The sequence below is a fragment of the Mesocricetus auratus genome, unplaced genomic scaffold (assembly GCF_017639785.1).
Source record: "Mesocricetus auratus isolate SY011 unplaced genomic scaffold, BCM_Maur_2.0 Super-Scaffold_100004, whole genome shotgun sequence".
Taxonomy (NCBI): Eukaryota; Metazoa; Chordata; class Mammalia; order Rodentia; family Cricetidae; genus Mesocricetus; species Mesocricetus auratus.
The window spans coordinates 109,857,389-109,874,016 of NW_024429189.1; the positions used below are offsets into that span (position 1 = coordinate 109,857,389).

Consider the following 16,628-nt stretch of genomic DNA (forward strand, 5'->3'; position numbering starts at 1 on the left):
TACTGACAAATTGAGCATGAGATAAAAGAAGCTGCCATAAGAGAGAGAAGAAAGAAGGAGGCAAACTCAAAGATGAAAACAAGCTTCTGGGTCAATACCAATTCCACTGGCCTAGAAAGTGAGATCTTGAGGGAAAGCGACCCAGTCAGTACCCTGGAGCCACCTTACAATGAAGCTAGGATTGAAACAATGAAGTCATGGCAAATCACTTGAATTTCTGCTTGACTCGTTCTGCACAATCGCGAAACAATACACAAGTCTAGTGTATCCACTGAGCATCAGGGGACCTGAACTCTGCGAGGAACACAGGGAGAATGATCAAGAACCGAGGCACACCCTGTGCCCACTTATTTCCCCTCAACCTGGCCCACGATTGATGCCCCACTGATTCCCAGAATTCTGTTAGCTGCTTTCTTGACAGCTGGACTAGCAGGTTAGGAATCCTAAGATGCCTTTTTAATTAAAAATAATAATAATTAACACACTAAATAGTGTTGGAGACAAACAAACCATTATTCTTCCTTAATCACAGAAGCCTGGTAATTTATCTTTGTGTTTGGAAAGTTCTTGAAAGAAATAAATCAATGTTAAGCAAACTTGAACCTCAATGATTTGGAGATTGGGGAGGAAAACATAAATTCATCCCTGAACCATAAAAAAGCAAGAACTAGGAGATCTCAGTTATTTTACACGTCGCTGTGCTCCCAGTGAAAAGACCATCGCCATAAATACATTTACTTGCATGCAAGCCAAATAATATATCTTAATAACTCTATAAGCCAGTGTTTATTTGTGTGGCTGAACTCATAAGTATGCCCCAATTATTCAAAACGAAAGTAGTTTTATAGTCAGGATTTGATGTTCAAAACAGATAATCTGTCTTATTGTCACAACTCTATCAACCTCTCTCCGGGCTCTTTGTATAGGAGTGAAGACTATACAGAGTGAAAATGCCACCTACTACACAGGTTTAATGCATGTAATATTCCAGAACAGGGTTTATCATGTTTGAAGTCTTCCTTGAAGCTAACGTTTTTCTACCTCCATATTGGAGAATACATTTGTGTATGTGTTAATTCATTAATGATGAGCTTATATTTCTAAAACTCACAGAAGCGACCTACAGGTATATGTTCAGTGTGGGAAATGCCCAAGTTTATAGAGGGAGGACACATTTCCCCATGTGCCATATAAGTACCCATTATCACTATTTCAGTGTCTAGCACAGAGCTGTGCATTGGAAATGGAAAGTGAACCACAACTGAGTGCAAGATGCCAAACTGCAACACTGGAAAAGGAAAAGAAGTAGAATTAATCTCTGTAGCACTTTACTTACTGCTCACAGTATTTCTGTTTCAACATGGAACCAGCATAACATTAAAGTGAGATATTTTACACAGGCTGTTCAGTAATCAGACATCTCAACTGTTACCAGTCATGTTTCACCTGCTTCGTAGCCACACAGAACAGTGACTCCACATGAAACAATGCAGTTTTAAATCTTTCTGTCCATTGTACAGACAGTAGGATCATGTATCGATCGGTTCATAATCTTTGGTTAACAGTAATAGAACTCATTAGTCAGGGTTCTCTAGAGGAACAGAACCAACAGAATGAATATATACAGAAGGGTATTGTTTCAATGGGTTTGCATAAGGCCCATACGTACTCCAACAATGACTGTCTTCACACTGAAGAAGCCAAGAACCTGGTAGCCACCCAGTGAACAAGATCAGATGCCCCAGTGATCCCAGTCTGGAAATGAGGCCTGGAGTATTCCTGAAGAGCCAGTGGTCTTCAGTACACTTTAGAAGGCTGAAGAGGCTGGGTCCTAATGTTAGAGAAGAATGGTGGCAGCAGCCATGATGCCAACAGGGTAGATGACCTTACTAGCACAACTTGAAGGCAAAGAGCAAACTCTTCTCTTCCTCAGGCTTCCTCTTTCACCTGAGCTGCCAGCAGACGGTCCCTCCACATTTAGAGGGTCTCCCCACTTCAACTAAACTGAGCATGAAAATCCCTCATAGGTGTGCAGAACTGTGTGTCTGTTTCCAGCCTAGAAGAAATGAAAGAAAGGGAAGGAGATAAGAGGGGGAAAGGGAAGGAGAGTGAGGAAGAAGGAACCACGGAAGTCTTCCTCAGTGTAGATAATCCCAAGGCTAGGCCAACCACCAACAGCCTGAATCTAAGTTGATGTCTGCATTATCTCTAGTTTCCCCATGTTTTCAAAATAGTTTCACTGTGGTCCCGACACTGCATGTTCCTACTCCTGCCTTCAAAGACAGGAAACTGGGAAAGTGAAACAGAGAGCTTTCTTTATTCATCAAGTGGAAAGAGGAGGGGAGGAGGAGGAAGATGAAGAGGAAGAGGAGGAGGGGGAGGAGGAAGAAGAAAAGAAAAAACCTTTCCCAGATACCCCCCTCTTTATCTACTTGCCAGAACAGATTCTGTGGAAGTAAGATCACAGTGACAACTGGGTAGACTCAGTTGACCTGTGCTAACTGACACTTCCTCTGATGCTGGAGAGAAAATATGTTTCATTGTCTCTGCAGGAATATCAGGCATTATTGGATTCTCTGGTAAATATGTGCTGTCTACACTCTTATAAATAGCACCTTAATTTTATCCAGCATGAAATAACTTTCCCAGATCAAAAAGAGCAGATGAGCCATGAACCATCTTACCCTGCAAACTGGCTGCTTCGTCTACTCTCAAGTGCAACCCACCTGACATGGAAAAAAAAAGTTCATGAAAGTTGAAAGGACAATTAAAAGAGCCTCGAAGCAAAATTTCAAAAATCCAATTTAAGAATCAAACCTTCCCAGTGTGAGAACAGCAGACATTCTTAAACAGACAGTAAAAATAATGACAGTATGTTGATTCCTAGGCCTCGATGTACTTTTATGCCCATCATCCCTTGAGATTTGAAAAGAAAATACACTAAATCTCTAAATTTATGTAACAATTTTAAGGTTCAGAAAAGTAAAACTGTTGGGTCAATATCACATGTGTGGGCTAGGACAAATTTCTGGAGTCAGAAGGAGGGACTGCACCAGTACTCCTGACTCATATGTAGGTGTTGAGGATGCAAACTTGGAACCACAATCTTGCATGGTGAGTACTTCATCCACTGAGCCATTTCCTCATCTTGATTTTTCCATTTTTCTTATTTCAAAGTAAAAGTTTGCGAAGGAAAAGGAAATGGTGATATTATGACTTACACATTCTAAACTGGTATCTAAACTGGTATCTACACTGGTATCTAAAAATCTTACGTTCGATATCTATCTCATTTATGAGCATCGCATTCCTCCCTGCAGAGGGACATTCACAGTGATGTTTATGAAGAAGGCCAGTTGCTAGGGATAACAGTGAAGAACCAAGGCTTTCTTGGGCCTCCCCGTGTGGTGATGCTGCAGCTGGAAGCATCCCTTTTCTCTCCACCTTACTGTGGCATTACTGTTTCTCCAGTGGCATGTTTATTTGCCAGTATTAGGAAGTGGCTTGAATGTGGGCATGTAGATGCTAAGTGCCCTGATTGGATTATCACACCTGCTATACATATTTCAAAGTATCTCACTGTCCTCATAAACTTGGACAATTACAAAGTATAATTTTTAAGATGGGTTAAAAGCACAGCTTCAGGGCTTAACAGCCAGACTTAAATCCTACCTTGTACATTTTCTAACAAGGTCACTTTTGCCAAAACTTCTCTGCCCTTATTTGTAAAATGGGGGTGACAGAAATAGTGAGGGTTAAATTAGACTAATGGGATCACAAATATAGTAAGCACATGATAAACTAATCAGTAAATTAATATCATTGCTATTACTTCTCTACAATTTTTTTCATTTGATGTCATTTCATATGTATAGACCTTCAAATTCAGATATGTGTATGTTCATAATACAGTCAACTTCACCTGGTCCTCTCCTCTGCACCAAAAGAAATAGAGTCAAAGAGGTCGCTACTTCCCAAAGTATTACAGCTTGTTATTGCTTACCAATTCAAGTCCTTTGTGTCTGAAATGGTTCCTGCCAGCATGGTCTCAAGGCTGAGATACAGAAAAGCAGTGGCAAGGGTCCTGTCATGTTCCAGAGATGGATTTTCTGTAGGACCAGTTTGGTCTTGGGGTGCCGGGTCCTCGTGAACTAGGATTGAGATCTACCACCACTTACAGAGAAAGAATTTCCCACCATAGTATAATGAGACTCAGGAAATTATGGGCCTAAATGTGCCAGTCAAGAGGAGCAGGTGGCTGCCTCTCTGTTAGCTCCCATCTCTGCAGCCATGGAGCACAGTGTCCTAGTTTCATTCTATTGCTGTGAGAAAACACTGTAACCGAGAGAAACTTGAAGAAGAAATGGTTTGTTTAGCTTGCACTTCCAGGACATAGTCTGGCACTGAGGTCTCAGACCATAGCTCGAAGGAGAAAGCATAGAGAATTGTTAGTTGCTGGCTTGCTCACTGGTTCACTCAAATGTTCGTGCTCAGACAGCTTCCTTATAGTTTTGGTTGTGAGCCTAGCCTTTAACATCCAAGCTATCTCTCCAGCCCCAGAGGGCTTCCTTATACAGCCCAGGACCACCTGCCCAGGGAATGGTGACATCCATAGTAGGCTGAGCTCCTCCACATCAATTCAGACAATGCCCCACAAATGTGTCCACAGACAAACCAGATAGATGCAAATGCTCAATTGAGGCTGTTTTCAGGTGATTCTGGGCTATGTCAAGTTGACAGTTAATGCTAACTAGGAAACACAGTAAGCAGTGAAGGCTTCTATCCATTCATGGTGTCAGAAATGGGAGAGAGGGTGGCAGTTGGGGGACATATGATCCACAAGTATTTGTTCTTCTCTCCCCAATGGTTGAATTGGGGCAGAAAAACTGATGGTGAATTGAAGACTGAGCAATTCAGCAAGAGGACGGTATGATGGGAGCCAAGCCTGGAAGGAAAGCCTCCAAGGAACCTAAGTGACACACCTGCCACCTAACATCACATGGTTATCACTTCCTCGGCCACACCCTGTAAGGCTAGGATGTCCATCCTCACCCAAATGGCTCTTCAAGGAGGCATGTAAAATAGCAATATTTCACTTCTTAGCCACCTATTCTCAGACATTTGGAGTTCACTTACAATTGACTCATTAATTAGAAAAGTCTTACAGTATAAACATGGAACACTGGTTTCAAACAAGGAAATTGCTGATATAAAGCAGCCAACCTGGAAATAGTGCAGCATCGAGTACAAGTTTCAGAAAGTCCAGTCTCTTTACACATGAGATGATAATTAACTATTCTTGGCAACACTTGGGTGGAACCAAATGCTCCAAACCTAGAGATAGACAGCAATATAAATTCTGTTTGTCATTTTGTTGGTCCAGACTTGAAATGAGCATGGAAACTCACACTTATTCCACATGGTTGGGTCAGGTGGCAGTGAGATTCATCAGTGTTGAATGTCCATGACAACCAGTAGGACCACAATCTGGGAGATCCTGTGAGGATGCTAGGTTTTCCAGCAAGTCAATCTCAGGACAGTTGGACCTCCTTACATGGTGCCTTCTTTCCTCTGGGTCAGTCAAAATAGTCTTGACAGTCAGGTGGCATGTCTTTGTGCCATGCTGGGTATAAAGTTACTCTGGTAAAGTGCAAGGACACGGAGGAAAATCGAAGACATTAAGAGATTGTGTATATAATAATGATATTTAGTTCTTGATGCTACTGAGATTTTTGTCCACAGCAGGATAGGCCGGCAATCTCACCAACTGAAAAAGATACCTATCATCAGAAGGGAACATGGTGTGTGGGTCTGCTCCTTCAACCCATGGCTTAAAACCCTAGTCATTTGAATCCAGGTTAGCAGTACATTGGATGGCATTGGTTGCTTAGATAAAATCACAGGGCTCCTCCTCCTAAAATGCACTGACATCTTGCTTTCCTCCCCAGCACTGGGCAAATGTCCCTGAATGATAAGAGTCTAAATGGGCAGAGATATTGATTTTTCTTTTCTACCTTTTTTGAAAGCTCCTTGTTTACCAAGTGTTGAGCAAACATCAGGTAAATGGTGGACGGCACTGAAATAGATCAAGTGAAGAAAAGCAAAGGCAGTTCTGGCTTTCTGAACATGGAGCTGGCTAAACATCAGGTGTACAGACACACACACACACACACACACACACACACTAGCTTTAGATTGCAAAGTTCTCACCTTTGTTCACACATCATTATTTACCAATTGATAGTACAGTCTAGATGGTGCTGGGCTGCACAGTAGAAAATGTTTCCAATAAATCCACACAACTGAAGCTTGAGCTCTGTCTGAAGAGAGATGACTGAAGACTGAGATGAACTGAGTATCCCTGTCATGGTAGGGCCACATCTCACAGGGTGGAGTATGCAGACTGGTGTTTAAAGACAAAATTGATTGTGTCTTTAGCAAAGGTAAAAACAAAGGTGTTAGTCTGCCTCGGTGGTGATTGATAAATGATAAACACAGGTTTAGAGATTTCTAGGTGTCTTTGATATTGAGGAAATTTAAGAATTGGTTTATCTGAGTGTAGTAATATATGTCTATAATCCCAGCACTTAGGAAATTGAGGCAGGCAGATCTCAAGTTCAAGGAGAGTGTGGCCAACTTAACAAGCCTAGATGTCTCAAGAAAACAAAAAAGCACTTGTCAACATTGTATTGCTGCTAACCCTCAAGTAACAGAGGTATTGTTGTTATCTTTTCTCAGAATAAAAGTCAGAGATTTCCCTTGAGTAGTCAAAGGGAAGCACACTGATGCCACCTGTAACCTTACAAGGAAGCCACTGATGGGATGTGACGTAGAGGCTGGCTCACTTCCGACACACAGCCCAGAAGGCCAGTGTATCTCCTGAGGACAGCCAGAGAGAAGCCCCAGAGAAGGTGTTTAATAATGTTATCCAATTTTCTGATTTAAGTGGGCTACTGCTAACAGCAGACTACAACCAGAAGTATAGCAGGGCATTTTGGAGTTTGATGCTAGGTCTTTGTAATATCCTTGAAGAAACTGCTTTAGTGAAATGATTTTGCCAAGGTCTGTCTGCAGTACACACTTCCAGCAGTTGGTTTGAAGGACAGTCACTTCACCCTCACCCGTAACTTTGAATAGCATACACTTTTTCATTAAAAAACAAAATTAAAAGATGGTTTTCCTATCCAATTCATAGAAGGAACAGAGAGAAAAAAATCACCTAACCTGCAGAGGTAAGGTTTCACCTTGACGATCAATCAAATGTCTAAAGTCATTGGAGGAAGAGGTGGGGAAGGTCTAAGCGCCCTCACCTGGATATGGCATAGACAGGTAAGCACAGAACACAGCATGAATGAGCAAGCACAGAACACAATCCCATCGTTCTCACATGTCCCTCTGGAGTGGTCCCTCTGGACTTTGACCCTTTCTTCTAAGAACAAAGCTAATTCTGTTCTATTGTTGTTGCCAGTTTTCTTTTAAGGAGGATATTTTTACTGTTCTGGCAAAATCATTTCAGGAGAATAACAATCCTAAGAAGACCCTTCATTACATATTTTTCTTAAAATCCAAGAAATACTATCATACATCTCTTTCCAACTGGGACATTCTGAAACCAGCATCATTACGCAGTTTTATCATTGTGTGAACATCAGTGTTTGTACACAGACTAATATGAACACTGTAGTACCATATTTTTATGGAACCAGAGTCATTTCTATGCTCTACTCTTGGTAATCTCACATGACTATATTTGGTGACCTCCTACATAATACCTGGCTCTTTTAAACTCAGACAGAGGGGTTTCCTTCTCAGGAAAAAGGCCAGTACTAGGAGACAAATACTGCATCTACAAAGGCCTACATGAGAAACAGAGTAAAGCTGCCTCATTCAAAGGATGATTGACACATGCTACTTGCAGTCACCCAAAGGGAAACAAACTCAAAACTCTAGTATGACAGGTGTATCCTAATCAATGACTGGGTTTTGTGCAAATCCTGCCTTCCCCAACTTCAAACATTGCTTTAAAAAAGGACTTGAGAGTGGCATGGTCTCGTGACATCATCTTGTTTTCAATGCAGTTCTGCTAGGCTCATCAGGACAGATCTCTGCTTAACAGTTAGTGTAATACAACTCTTGGATTCTTGGGAATACCCGGAACTTGTTCAATTCCATAAAGCAATTGCAAAAAGGGGATAGGATTTCAGTTCGAAGTGAAACTTTATGCTTCTTTTTTAAATTCTGGTGAGGGCCGGGTGTTGGTGGCACACACCTTTAATCCCAGTACTCAGGAGACAGAAGCAGATGTATCTCTGTGAGTTCGAGGCCAGCTTGATCTACAGAGTGAGTTCCTGGACAGTTAGGGTGCTTACACAGAAAAATTCCTGTCTCACAAAACAAACAAATTCTGGTGAGGTACACACACGCTGATGGCTTTCATTTTTTATTTAACCATAGGATAGACTTCAGGTGTAGAAGTGGGAGCAGGTAAACAGAAATCATGCTCTACAGAGGGTAATGGTAGGCTTCATGACATGGGGGAGACATGGTAGTGTAAAGGAGAAACTCAAAAGTCTACTATGACAGGTGTATCCTAACCAATGGCTGAGCTTTAAGCAAATCCTGCCTTCCCCACTATCAAACACTGCTCCAAGAAAGGACTTCAGAGTGACACTGTCTCATGTCATCATCTTGCTCTCAGTGCAGTCCTATAACCCTGGCCCCTAAATCTTTGTTTCCCCGGCTCTCTGAAAAATACTTTTTCACGCTTGATTTGGTTTTCACTTGAGGAACTTACAATTTAATAACAATACAGCAGCAAGGCACAGGAAAGTGATTATTTCAGCCAACCTGTTTACAAGGAGACAGATTTTTCCTCAAAACTAGTTCTGGCTGTCATCAGGAAATGACACAAGTATCAAGGAGTGGGGGAGGTGTGAAGAGTCATGCACTGGGTCAGAAACATTGCGATATGAGTGAATTGCAGGAACTAAGTGTGTCCATATGAGGCCTCAATAGGGTGACCACCCTATACAGACCAGTGCAGAAGGAACACGGTATGGAGTAAAAGGGACAAGAAGTCCTCTGGTGTCATGAAATCCAGGCTAAAGTGGTGAAACATCCTATGTCAGATAAATAAATAAACAAACAAGAGCTTGGGACTCTGAGAAGAATTCAAAACTAAGGCATCTAAGATATGAAAAACAGCTTCCCTTCCTAGCCCAGAAAATCCATTTCTATAGAGAAGAATGAGTAAGGCGGCAAATGCGCACAGCTAAAACAGCACTGTCCCCTGCTGATCTGAACAGCATTGTTTCTTGTAGATCCAGATGTTGGGGTGTTTTTTATCTTTTGTCTTTTGGGAGGGTGCCACCACCCAACACCCAAATAATCACACATGGAGGCTTATACTTAGTTACGAGTGCCCGGCTTAGCTTGGCTTGTTTCTAGCCAACTGTTCTTAACTTAAATTATCCTGACTACCTTTTCCCTCTGGGCTTATATCTTTCTCTTCTGTATATCTTACTTTCCTTCTCACTCTGTGGCTGGCTGGGTGTCTGAGTAGCTGTTCCCTGATATCCTCCTCTCCTTCTCTGGCTCTCCTTCTTTCTCCTCCTCGTTTCTCCTTCTGTTTATTCTTTCTGCCTGCCAGTACCACCTATCCTTGCTCCTGCCTAGCTATTGGCCATTCAGTTCTTTATTAGACCAATTAGGTGTTTTAGACAGCCTCACAGAATTAAACAAGTGTACCATAAACAAAAGTCACATACCTTAAATAATATTCTACCATATCCAGACAGCACTGCTCCCTGCAGACCCAGATGCACTGTTCCTGTAGATCCAGCACTGACCCCTGTAGATTCAACCTGAGCTCCCAACCACTCCTTGTGCAGCCCCAGCCCCTCAATCATACACAGCCTTGAGTCTTTCCAGCTGAGGCTCTAGAACAACATTATAGGCGAAACTGTCTTCAGAACTTGGAATGTAGCCTCTTGGAAGAGAGATGGTCCTGCAGCACATGCATGGCTTCAGGTTCCACACCCAGCACAATAAAAATAAAATAAAATACTCTTTCTATGTAATCTCCAAATTCCCAATCTATAGAATCCATATGATGAAATTGACCAAATGCTGGGTCAATTTGTTATGCAGCAATAGTATCTGGACCCAATTGTTGACCTTGAATGGTTTACTAAATAGTTTTAACACTTAGTGATAGAGCCTAATTTTACTCCCTCTCCATTAACATGTTTCCTTTTCTCTGTTTGGATGCTTCCGGAATTCTGTTTCTATCTCTTCATGCAAATATTCCCTGGACTATCAATCTCATGCCTTTTATCTTTCTTAGAATGTGCTGACCTCCTACTCTATATACACGAGTGTTTTGCTTTGTGTCTATTTCAGTGCTTTGTGTGTTTGTTTTCTTAGAACATTTGTTAGAAATAGTCCTAAACTAAGGAGCGGCCCCCGCTGGTAAATTTGAAGTGTGGCGTTCAAGTCATTGCCTTTACTGCTTAGCTCTTGTTTACTGCTACCTCAGATCCAAGGACCATCAATAAAGGAGTCAAGGGGCTGGAGAGATGGCTCAGGGGTTAAGAGCACTAACTGCTCTTCCAGAGGTCCTGAGTTCTATTCCCAGTAACCACATGGTGGCTCACACCCATATGTAAAAAGATCTGGTGCCCTCTTGTGACCTGGAGGGATATATACAAGCAGAACACTATACATAATAAATAATATTTTTAAAAAAGAATGGTTTTAAAAATAAATAAGACTGAATAGCCTTTAACTCTGGGTAGACTAAGGACTCAATTTATTCTATGTGATAGTGAATACTGGCAATGGACATGACTTCAATGATACTTGTATCTTAAAACCTAAGGCTCAGCATTAGTTCCCATAGCATCAATGACACCTAGCCATGCCTGGTTGTCTGTGGTGGGGCACACAACTCCTCTCAGCCTTAGAACTGATGGATCTTTAACTGTAAATCCCTAAGCAAGATGTCTACCTGAAATGCCAGGATCCATATTCACAAATGAAATAATCACCTCTCCCAGCTCCCCCTCCTAAGGCTTTTTGTCATGGAAGCATTCCTCAGTTATTGTTTTTCTTATGTTTTATTTAAATTAGAAACATGCACACTTCAAATGTCAACCCCAGCTCCCTCTCACACCCCTCCTCCCTTGTCCCTCCACCAGCCCCCCCAGCCCAATCCCCACATCATTCCCAGGGAGGGAGAGGCCCTCCTTGGGGGAATATCCAGAGTCTGTCATTTCATCCAGGGCAGGACCTAGGCCCTTTCCCCAGTTCTTGTGTGTGTGTTTTTTAAGAGAAAGCAGGTGGATTTCTGTGAGTTCAAGACCAGTCTGGTCTACAAAGCAAGTTCCAGAACAGCCAGGTCTGTTACACAGAAAAGCCCTGTCTTGGAGGGGGGAGAGGGGAAGAAGAAGAAGAAGAAGAAGAAGAAGAAGAAGAAGAAGAAGAAGAAGAAGAAGAAGAAGAAGAAGAAGAAGAAGAAGAAGAAGAAGAAGAAGAAGAAGAAGAAGAAGAAGAAGAAGAAGAAGAAGAAGAAGAAGAAGAAGAAGAAGAAGAAGAAGAAGAAGAAGAAGAAGAAGAAGAAGTGACTCCCAACCAGAAAATTTTTTGTTGCTCCTTCATGACTGTAACTTAGCTACTGTTATGAATTGTAATGTGAATATCTGAAATGCCAGATATCTGATATGCAACCCCTATGAAAGGGTGGTTTGACCTCCCAAAGGGGTCTCAACCCATAGGTTGAGAACCATTGCCCTAGGGGCTTAGGTTCTGATCCAGCAGGAAACACTGAACTGTGGCTTCAGGGATTCTTGGCCACAAAGGTCATCTGACCACAAGAGGCACAGCTATCAAGATAAAGTTACTATAGCCTCAGTTATTTATATCTAGCTCCTTGCTTCCCCAGCATCTTTTTCAGTAAGGATATAAGGAATTCCAGACAGAGTCACTCAAGAATCATGCAACTCAAAGACCTCAGCCTGCTTCTGCCTCTCCAGTGCTAGGATTAAATACCTGTACCACCACACCAGCTAAATTGACAATTTTTACCACAAAGTCCTCTTCTTTTCAGGACATGACAGGCACATCATCAAATGTGTTCAGCTGCACTGACCTAGCACTAGGTAGAAGTGCCTTCCGATCCTGGTTCTGCATGCACTGTAGTTCTGCCTCTCCAAGAACTTTCTGCTTGTTTGAAAATGTCTTGAGTATTTCTGTAAGAAACTCAAGGATACTAGGCCAGGGAGCAATATCCACACTCAGAATTAAAAAGGTTTTCAAGACAGGTTGCACTTACTGAGAAATTTGTCTGTATGTCTTGTTTCTCCTGGTCTCCCATGCAAATGGCCCTTGTCACCTCTCAACACCAACAAGCACAACATATGTGTTTGTATCTTTGGATTCCTAATCAGCCTCCTTTATCTGCTGCTCAGTGGGGGTCAGGTGTATACCCATGAGTACAAGATGAACCCAAGTCATAAGGACTCTATTTTTCTCTGAAATTTTTGTAGAAAGAATCATTTAGTTCTATCTTACAGGAGGGAAAAATGGAGTAGAGAGTCTAAAACAAACAAACAAACAAAAAACTAAAAGAGTGGCCTGTGTACTGCTACAGATGTCTTGAGTATTAAAGTGTGGCTGTCTACACACCCAGCAACAGCAAACTGCACACTTACACACATATGCATACACACAGGTACACAGATACATATACACACATGCAAAGTTAATATTATTTAAAAGTTTTTCACACACATTGTAGAAAGACAACTGACATTGCTAGTATTCCCTGCAAATTCATTAGCAAAGCTCACATCTTACAGTCAGGAGGCAGATCAATTTTTTATGAATTTACAGGGGCCACAAGAGTATCTGGTACTCAATAGGCTGCAGAAAGATGTTTGTGGAACTGAATGGAAAGCAGCAGTTTCAGCAGCTTTGGCTCACATCAGACAATAGTGGAACCCACAGCTGTCCTCCTGAGAGACTTCACTTTCAACCTCCTGCTAGCCATAAAACAGGATTTCTGTTACCATTCCTTAAAATGCAAATCCACACAATAAAGTATTGAGTGACATGGGTTTGTGAAAGTGCTCTTTATGGAAGGAAGGAGTTAGTTTATATCATGCCAAATAGTTTAATAAAAGTCCTATTTGATTTATATATTCTCCCCACAAAATCTCTCTTCAGCCACCAGCTATCAAATCACTGCCAATTTTTATGGATCGCCTTGTCTTCCCACATCAAAATACACTCTAGGATTAGAAGCAGTTCATCTCTGACCCCAATTTGCATGTCCTTGAAATCAACATCACAGGCTGTGGAGCATATGACCAGCCCCACCCTCTGCAGAAAGCAGAAGTTCACCCCTCCCACAGGCTCAATTTTAAGAAACCCATTAATGTGTCTACCCAAGAAGAATGGGTCACTCCCTGAGTGTGGGGGAGGGAGCTTCTTATGCTCAGAAAATGAGATGGTCCTCAGTGTTAGTCCAAAGCCAAGTCATTTGCTGCTGTACAGACTCAGCTTCCCTAACAAGGCTGTGACATGACTCCTCTCCATCCATTGTCATCACAAAAGCCAAGACAGTACAAAGCAGCATTTTACAGTGTGCATAAGGAAAACTGTTTAATCACGTAAGACCAGATTTATCATGGAGATTTTATGAGATGTAGAAAAGAACAAAAGTTAAAATTACCTACTTTAGTTCTGTTTCCTGAAAGGTTTCTGTGCCCTGATACCGAGTTTCTCTGCTGATGCAATAAGTCAGATCAGGCTGAATTGAAAGTCCAGACTTAATGAGTGAAGCCCCCCCTAGATGAGTCGGGGGAAGAAAGCAGGAGAGAGATGGCACTGCTAAGGTCTTAAAGACCCTTTAGACACAGTTTTGAGTAGCTCTGGGGGAAGAGCTGACCCTTGTTGGGCTTTTAAGAAGGGTGTGGGGCTTGGAATGGGAGAGTGAGACCAGAGGGGAGATTCCCAACATTTTCCTTCTTCCTTTCTTCAGTTCCAGGGGTTTAATCTAGTTCCTTGCACGGTCTCAGCCAGTGTTCTGTCATACCACTGAGCTATAATCCCAGCCTTATTTACTTTTTTTTTTATTTTGAGACAGTATGTAAGTTGCTCAGCATAACCTAGAATTCACTCCACAGCTCAAGCAACTCCTGAACTTTCAAGTTCCTTGTCTGGCCCCCCCCACACAGCTTGGATTGCAGGCCCTTGAAAATGGAGAAAAAGGAGACTATGCATCTAGAAATGCAGGAAATCCAGTGGAGGAATAAAATGAAAAAAAAAGACGTACCATTAGAGGCCCCACAAAGACCACAGCCTCAGAAAGACACCTCAGTATTAGACCTCCAACCTCCAGAATTCCAAGGGAACAAGTGTTACTGCAGCCATAGGCAGCTAAGACACCACAGAATGAAAATCTGTTTTCTCTGTTCTTTCTTAAAGGACAGACCTAAGCGAATGAATGTTTCCAAGTCCTCCATGAGTACTGTTGCAAAACCGATTCATTACACTCTTCATGTGTTCTGCATCACTGTGTGAGTGGTTCCCAGCCTTCCACGGGTGCTATTGCCAAGCTGATTCATTCCCCTCTTTGTGCGTTCTGCATGGCCGAGCTGGTGCTCATTAACGCCCTGCCACTGAGTGTTCCCTGAATATGCAGAAGTGTGTTAAGTATCAATAGCTCTGACCTTTATTCCTTGTTGATGTTCTAACATCTTGGGCTGCTCAGCTTGACATGACTTACTCCTTAGCTGCACTATGCACTACGGATGGTGACCCACGATCTCAGACACATACCAATTGAAGTTTCAACACACATTGATGTTCCATCGGCAGCTAATAAAATAACAATAGAAGGAAAGAACTGACAAGACATTGCTACTGAAGAAGATGGTGGTCTTTGAAGAAGACCACCAGCACACGCCCTTGTGGAAGGAAGTGCAGAGGAAGGAACACTACCCCTCCCTTGATGTCTTCAGTCCATCCCTTAGTAGGAAACCCTGATGTTCAGTGTCCTGTTTAAGAAAAGGAGGCTCCATCTTTGGGTTAAGGAGAAAGCTGGTGCCAGGAAAATTCCGAGGAATCCACAAGGATGACTTCAGCTAAGACTCCTAGCAGTAGTGGAAACGGTACCCAAACTGGCTTTCTTCTCTGCATGGGGGTGATAGTTGTGTAACTTGTCTGTAGGATCAGGACCTGTCCCTGGCACATGAACTAGCTTTTTGGAACCAATTCCCCATGCTGGGATGCTTCACCCAGCCTTGATGCAGGGGGAGGAGCTTGGTCCTGCCTCAATATGATATGACATGCTTTGTTGATTTCCATGGGACACCTGTCCCTTTCTGAACAGAGGAGGAGTAGAAGGTGGGTAGATGGGAGATGGGGGGAGGGAAAACTGTGGTTGGTATGTAAAATAAATTAAAGATGTAAATGAAAAAAGATGCTATGCTAAAAAAGAGAGAGAGAAAGAAAGAAAGAAAGAAAGAAAGAAAGAAAGAAAGAAAGAAAGAAAGAAAGAGAAAGAAAAAAGGAGAGAGAGGGGAAGGAAGGAAGGAAGAAAGAAAGGAAGGAAGGCCAAGTTTCCAATAATTCCTTTTCTTTCTATAGAAGTCAGCTGTTTTTGTCCATTCTTAGGATGAAACAAAACAGCAACCTCTGTAACAGCATGTGAATGGCGGCTCTTTCCAACAGTAAATACATACCACACATAAAGACTCGAGGAAGGCTTCTGCAGTGCCCTTGGCTCCCGTTCTTAGTTCTTCCTCCTGTGAGGTGCCCAATCCAAGCCTGATCCTTTGTTGGTGGTAACCGTACCACTTGTCCCTAGCTCACACCAACTGCCCAAGGCTCTAGAAATGGTCTCTTCCGCCAACTCCCATTCCCTCCCTCTGCCAATCTCTAGCATTGCCTTTGAGGAAGCTGTCTAATTAATAAGTTCTGCACGAGTGTGAGTAAGTGAGAACACCTGGATGTAGTCTCCTTCCCAGAGGACTTGTTTGCCAAATCACTTAAATAGAGTTGCAGTCAATCTGGATAATGAATGTTTAAAATTAAGGCTTAACCCTTCTTGGCTGGATTCAGCCCAGGTGTGTGCGCCAGGGGCAGGTGATTCAGGTTGACAGGAGGCTGCCTTCATACACACCAGGTCACACTACGTCACACCATAAGCTCCATTAGCCTAAACTCTGTCCCTCATTTCTTCATTTTTGTTTGGTTGGTTTTTGTTCTTTGAGACAGGATTTCTCTGTGTAACAGCCCCGACTGTCCTGGAACTCACTTTGTAGACCAGGCTGCTCTCAAACTCACAGAGATCTGCCTGCCTCTGCCTTCCAAGTACTGGGATTAAAAGTGTGCTCCACCACACCTGGCTCTTCATTCCTTCTTGAAGATATAGATTCTGTGGATATATTGTTCAGTGTAATTATCTCAGGAACATTTATAGACTGTTTCCCAGTTCCCAATGAGCATGTTTCTTCCAACTGATCCTCACTAACAAGTTCAGAAGGTCAGGAATCGCATTACCTCTGTAACATCAGTCAGCAAATTTTATAAAGGACCAGAGAGCAAACATTGCAGGCTCTAAG

General features: G+C 42.4%; 1 protein-coding gene across 1 annotated transcript in view; it reads left to right on the forward strand.

Moving 5' to 3' along the window:
* Positions 1–16,628, forward strand: part of Pcsk2 (proprotein convertase subtilisin/kexin type 2) — a 233,455-nt gene that overhangs the window by 105,105 nt on the left and 111,722 nt on the right. The window lies entirely within an intron of this gene.